We start from the raw sequence: 7,500 nt of genomic DNA on the forward strand, positions 1-7,500 counted from the left end.
GATATAGCCCGCTAGGGGAGTGCCCCACTACGGCCCTCTCTCTGTCAGGGCCGTCCTTGGGTGCTTTTTACACACTTTAAGAAATCACGATGGATGCAGATTGCTATTAATCCTCCGTGCAACTGGTGATTGAAAACGTGCATCTGGTAACCCAAAATTTCAAATATGGTTCAAAATGAATTTAAAGGCACCCCTCTCATTGTTGCCCGCTATGGGAGCACCCCACTAAGGCCCTGTCTCGGTCGGGCCCGTCCTGAGTGCTTTATAGACACTTTAAGAAATCGCGATGGATGCAGATTGCTATTAATCCTCCGTGCAACTGGTGATTGAAAATGTGCAACTGGTGATTGAAAACGTGCACCTGGTCACCCAAAACACGGTTCTCTATGCGGTTAGCGGTGTTCCATCTATTCATGTCCGCTTATGGCGCACCCTACTACGGACCTTTAGCAATGGGGGCCGGCCCGAATTATTTATGGAAGGTCTGATGATGATTTTTTTTTTTTTTTCACCATCTCTTTCTCTCTCTGCCGGGGCCGGCCAAGAGTGCTTTATGGACGGTTTAAAACATGACTATGGATGCAAATGCTCATTTTCCTCCGTGCACCTGGTGATTGAAAACGTGCATCTGGTAACCCAAAAATTATAAAAGGGTTTTAAATACTTTTACCCGTCATTCTATTGATATAGCCCGCTAGGGGAGTGCCCCACTACGGCCCTCTCTCTGTCAGGGCCGTCCTTGGGTGCTTTTTACACACTTTAAGAAATCACGATGGATGCAGATTGCTATTAATCCTCCGTGCAACTGGTGATTGAAAACGTGCATCTGGTAACCCAAAATTTCAAATATGGTTCAAAATGAATTTAAAGGCACCCCTCTCATTGTTGCCCGCTATGGGAGCACCCCACTAAGGCCCTGTCTCGGTCGGGCCCGTCCTGAGTGCTTTATAGACACTTTAAGAAATCGCGATGGATGCAGATTGCTATTAATCCTCCGTGCAACTGGTGATTGAAAATGTGCAACTGGTGATTGAAAACGTGCACCTGGTCACCCAAAACACGGTTCTCTATGCGGTTAGCGGTGTTCCATCTATTCATGTCCGCTTATGGCGCACCCTACTACGGACCTTTAGCAATGGGGGCCGGCCCGAATTATTTATGGAAGGTCTGATGATGATTTTTTTTTTTTTTCACCATCTCTTTCTCTCTCTGCCGGGGCCGGCCAAGAGTGCTTTATGGACGGTTTAAAACATGACTATGGATGCAAATGCTCATTTTCCTCCGTGCACCTGGTGATTGAAAACGTGCATCTGGTAACCCAAAAATTATAAAAGGGTTTTAAATACTTTTACCCGTCATTCTATTGATATAGCCCGCTAGGGGAGTGCCCCACTACGGCCCTCTCTCTGTCAGGGCCGTCCTTGGGTGCTTTTTACACACTTTAAGAAATCACGATGGATGCAGATTGCTATTAATCCTCCGTGCAACTGGTGATTGAAAACGTGCATCTGGTAACCCAAAATTTCAAATATGGTTCAAAATGAATTTAAAGGCACCCCTCTCATTGTTGCCCGCTATGGGAGCACCCCACTAAGGCCCTGTCTCGGTCGGGCCCGTCCTGAGTGCTTTATAGACACTTTAAGAAATCGCGATGGATGCAGATTGCTATTAATCCTCCGTGCAACTGGTGATTGAAAATGTGCAACTGGTGATTGAAAACGTGCACCTGGTCACCCAAAACACGGTTCTCTATGCGGTTAGCGGTGTTCCATCTATTCATGTCCGCTTATGGCGCACCCTACTACGGACCTTTAGCAATGGGGGCCGGCCCGAATTATTTATGGAAGGTCTGATGATGATTTTTTTTTTTTTTTCACCATCTCTTTCTCTCTCTGCCGGGGCCGGCCAAGAGTGCTTTATGGACGGTTTAAAACATGACTATGGATGCAAATGCTCATTTTCCTCCGTGCACCTGGTGATTGAAAACGTGCATCTGGTAACCCAAAAATTATAAAAGGGTTTTAAATACTTTTACCCGTCATTCTATTGATATAGCCCGCTAGGGGAGTGCCCCACTACGGCCCTCTCTCTGTCAGGGCCGTCCTTGGGTGCTTTTTACACACTTTAAGAAATCACGATGGATGCAGATTGCTATTAATCCTCCGTGCAACTGGTGATTGAAAACGTGCATCTGGTAACCCAAAATTTCAAATATGGTTCAAAATGAATTTAAAGGCACCCCTCTCATTGTTGCCCGCTATGGGAGCACCCCACTAAGGCCCTGTCTCGGTCGGGCCCGTCCTGAGTGCTTTATAGACACTTTAAGAAATCGCGATGGATGCAGATTGCTATTAATCCTCCGTGCAACTGGTGATTGAAAATGTGCAACTGGTGATTGAAAACGTGCACCTGGTCACCCAAAACACGGTTCTCTATGCGGTTAGCGGTGTTCCATCTATTCATGTCCGCTTATGGCGCACCCTACTACGGACCTTTAGCAATGGGGGCCGGCCCGAATTATTTATGGAAGGTCTGATGATGATTTTTTTTTTTTTTTCACCATCTCTTTCTCTCTCTGCCGGGGCCGGCCAAGAGTGCTTTATGGACGGTTTAAAACATGACTATGGATGCAAATGCTCATTTTCCTCCGTGCACCTGGTGATTGAAAACGTGCATCTGGTAACCCAAAAATTATAAAAGGGTTTTAAATACTTTTACCCGTCATTCTATTGATATAGCCCGCTAGGGGAGTGCCCCACTACGGCCCTCTCTCTGTCAGGGCCGTCCTTGGGTGCTTTTTACACACTTTAAGAAATCACGATGGATGCAGATTGCTATTAATCCTCCGTGCAACTGGTGATTGAAAACGTGCATCTGGTAACCCAAAATTTCAAATATGGTTCAAAATGAATTTAAAGGCACCCCTCTCATTGTTGCCCGCTATGGGAGCACCCCACTAAGGCCCTGTCTCGGTCGGGCCCGTCCTGAGTGCTTTATAGACACTTTAAGAAATCGCGATGGATGCAGATTGCTATTAATCCTCCGTGCAACTGGTGATTGAAAATGTGCAACTGGTGATTGAAAACGTGCACCTGGTCACCCAAAACACGGTTCTCTATGCGGTTAGCGGTGTTCCATCTATTCATGTCCGCTTATGGCGCACCCTACTACGGACCTTTAGCAATGGGGGCCGGCCCGAATTATTTATGGAAGGTCTGATGATGATTTTTTTTTTTTTTCACCATCTCTTTCTCTCTCTGCCGGGGCCGGCCAAGAGTGCTTTATGGACGGTTTAAAACATGACTATGGATGCAAATGCTCATTTTCCTCCGTGCACCTGGTGATTGAAAACGTGCATCTGGTAACCCAAAAATTATAAAAGGGTTTTAAATACTTTTACCCGTCATTCTATTGATATAGCCCGCTAGGGGAGTGCCCCACTACGGCCCTCTCTCTGTCAGGGCCGTCCTTGGGTGCTTTTTACACACTTTAAGAAATCACGATGGATGCAGATTGCTATTAATCCTCCGTGCAACTGGTGATTGAAAACGTGCATCTGGTAACCCAAAATTTCAAATATGGTTCAAAATGAATTTAAAGGCACCCCTCTCATTGTTGCCCGCTATGGGAGCACCCCACTAAGGCCCTGTCTCGGTCGGGCCCGTCCTGAGTGCTTTATAGACACTTTAAGAAATCGCGATGGATGCAGATTGCTATTAATCCTCCGTGCAACTGGTGATTGAAAATGTGCAACTGGTGATTGAAAACGTGCACCTGGTCACCCAAAACACGGTTCTCTATGCGGTTAGCGGTGTTCCATCTATTCATGTCCGCTTATGGCGCACCCTACTACGGACCTTTAGCAATGGGGGCCGGCCCGAATTATTTATGGAAGGTCTGATGATGATTTTTTTTTTTTTTCACCATCTCTTTCTCTCTCTGCCGGGGCCGGCCAAGAGTGCTTTATGGACGGTTTAAAACATGACTATGGATGCAAATGCTCATTTTCCTCCGTGCACCTGGTGATTGAAAACGTGCATCTGGTAACCCAAAAATTATAAAAGGGTTTTAAATACTTTTACCCGTCATTCTATTGATATAGCCCGCTAGGGGAGTGCCCCACTACGGCCCTCTCTCTGTCAGGGCCGTCCTTGGGTGCTTTTTACACACTTTAAGAAATCACGATGGATGCAGATTGCTATTAATCCTCCGTGCAACTGGTGATTGAAAACGTGCATCTGGTAACCCAAAATTTCAAATATGGTTCAAAATGAATTTAAAGGCACCCCTCTCATTGTTGCCCGCTATGGGAGCACCCCACTAAGGCCCTGTCTCGGTCGGGCCCGTCCTGAGTGCTTTATAGACACTTTAAGAAATCGCGATGGATGCAGATTGCTATTAATCCTCCGTGCAACTGGTGATTGAAAATGTGCAACTGGTGATTGAAAACGTGCACCTGGTCACCCAAAACACGGTTCTCTATGCGGTTAGCGGTGTTCCATCTATTCATGTCCGCTTATGGCGCACCCTACTACGGACCTTTAGCAATGGGGGCCGGCCCGAATTATTTATGGAAGGTCTGATGATGATTTTTTTTTTTTTTCACCATCTCTTTCTCTCTCTGCCGGGGCCGGCCAAGAGTGCTTTATGGACGGTTTAAAACATGACTATGGATGCAAATGCTCATTTTCCTCCGTGCACCTGGTGATTGAAAACGTGCATCTGGTAACCCAAAAATTATAAAAGGGTTTTAAATACTTTTACCCGTCATTCTATTGATATAGCCCGCTAGGGGAGTGCCCCACTACGGCCCTCTCTCTGTCAGGGCCGTCCTTGGGTGCTTTTTACACACTTTAAGAAATCACGATGGATGCAGATTGCTATTAATCCTCCGTGCAACTGGTGATTGAAAACGTGCATCTGGTAACCCAAAATTTCAAATATGGTTCAAAATGAATTTAAAGGCACCCCTCTCATTGTTGCCCGCTATGGGAGCACCCCACTAAGGCCCTGTCTCGGTCGGGCCCGTCCTGAGTGCTTTATAGACACTTTAAGAAATCGCGATGGATGCAGATTGCTATTAATCCTCCGTGCAACTGGTGATTGAAAATGTGCAACTGGTGATTGAAAACGTGCACCTGGTCACCCAAAACACGGTTCTCTATGCGGTTAGCGGTGTTCCATCTATTCATGTCCGCTTATGGCGCACCCTACTACGGACCTTTAGCAATGGGGGCCGGCCCGAATTATTTATGGAAGGTCTGATGATGATTTTTTTTTTTTTTCACCATCTCTTTCTCTCTCTGCCGGGGCCGGCCAAGAGTGCTTTATGGACGGTTTAAAACATGACTATGGATGCAAATGCTCATTTTCCTCCGTGCACCTGGTGATTGAAAACGTGCATCTGGTAACCCAAAAATTATAAAAGGGTTTTAAATACTTTTACCCGTCATTCTATTGATATAGCCCGCTAGGGGAGTGCCCCACTACGGCCCTCTCTCTGTCAGGGCCGTCCTTGGGTGCTTTTTACACACTTTAAGAAATCACGATGGATGCAGATTGCTATTAATCCTCCGTGCAACTGGTGATTGAAAACGTGCATCTGGTAACCCAAAAATTATAAAACGGTTTTAAATACTTTTACCGGTCATTCTATTGATATAGCCCGCTATGGGAGCACCCCACTAAGGCCCTGTCTCGGTCGGGGCCGTCCTTCAGTGCTTTATATACAGTTTCATATATTACGATGGATGCAGATTGTGATTGTTTTCCAAAAGACCCGTGTGCATCTGGTAACCCAAAAATTATAAAACTGTTTTAAATCATTTTACCGGTCATTCTATTGATATAGCCCGCTAGGGGAGTACCCTACTACGGCCCTCTCTCGGTCAGGCCCGTCCTTAGGTGCTTTATATACAGTTTAAGATATTACGATGGATGCAGATTGTGATTGTTTTCCAAAAGACCCGTGTGCATCTGGTAACCCAAAAATTAAAATATGGTTCAAAACCCGGGTAACACCACTCTATTTACGGACATGACAGTAGAGCTTACCCCCTGGAGCTATTGACCTCCAGGCTTGTAGGCCCTTACTCACCACCCGGGTATCACCCCTCTATTTCGGGGATGATACCAGCAGGGGACCCCCCCCACCTCCACAACCTCGCATACCAGGTGAACCAGGGCACCCACACTTAAGCACCCCTCCTCGGACATTAAAGCAGATAACCGCGCTGTTATGAACCGCGTGCACCTGGTCACCCAAATGGAACTTGTGCACCTGGTCACCCAAAAGGACCGGCGTGCACCTGGTCACCCAAAGGCCGGCGTGCACCTGGTCACCCAAAAGGACCATGTGCACCTGGTCACCCAAAGGCCGGCGTGCACCTGGTCACCCAAAAGGACCGTGTGCACCTGGTCACCCAAAGGCCGGCGTGCACCTGGTCACCCAAAGGACCATGTGCACCTGGTCACCCAAAAGGACCATGTGCACCTGGTCACCCAAAGGCCGGCGTGCACCTGGTCACCCAAAAGGACCATGTGCACCTGGTCACCCAAAGGCCGGCGTGCACCTGGTCACCCAAAGGACCATGTGCACCTGGTCACCCAAAAGGACCATGTGCACCTGGTCACCCAAAGGCCGGCGTGCACCTGGTCACCCAAAGGACCATGTGCACCTGGTCACCCAAAGGCCGGCGTGCACCTGGTCACCCAAAGGACCATGTGCACCTGGTCACCCAAAGGCCGGCGTGCACCTGGTCACCCAAAGGACCATGTGCACCTGGTCACCCAAAAGGACCATGTGCACCTGGTCACCCAAAGGCCGGCGTGCACCTGGTCACCCAAAGGACCATGTGCACCTGGTCACCCAAAGGCCGGCGTGCACCTGGTCACCCAAAGGACCATGTGCACCTGGTCACCCAAAGGCCGGCGTGCACCTGGTCACCCAAAGGACCATGTGCACCTGGTCACCCAAAAGGACCATGTGCACCTGGTCACCCAAAGGCCGGCGTGCACCTGGTCACCCAAAGGACCATGTGCACCTGGTCACCCAAAAGAACCGTGTGCACCTGGTCACCCAAAGGCCGGCGTGCACCTGGTCACCCAAAGGACCATGTGCACCTGGTCACCCAAAAGGACCATGTGCACCTGGTCACCCAAAGGCCGGCGTGCACCTGGTCACCCAAAGGACCATGTGCACCTGGTCACCCAAAAGAACCGTGTGCACCTGGTCACCCAAAGGCCGGCGTGCACCTGGTCACCCAAAGGACCATGTGCACCTGGTCACCCAAAAGGACCATGTGCACCTGGTCACCCAAAGGCCGGCGTGCACCTGGTCACCCAAAGGACCATGTGCACCTGGTCACCCAAAAGAACCGTGTGCACCTGGTCACCCAAAGGCCGGCGTGCACCTGGTCACCCAAAGGACCATGTGCACCTGGTCACCCAAAAGAACCGTGTGCACCTGGTCACCCAAAGGCCGGCGTGCACCTGGTCACC

The sequence above is a fragment of the Oncorhynchus mykiss genome, unplaced genomic scaffold (genome assembly GCF_013265735.2).
Source record: "Oncorhynchus mykiss isolate Arlee unplaced genomic scaffold, USDA_OmykA_1.1 un_scaffold_210, whole genome shotgun sequence".
In the NCBI taxonomy this organism is placed as follows: domain Eukaryota; kingdom Metazoa; phylum Chordata; class Actinopteri; order Salmoniformes; family Salmonidae; genus Oncorhynchus; species Oncorhynchus mykiss.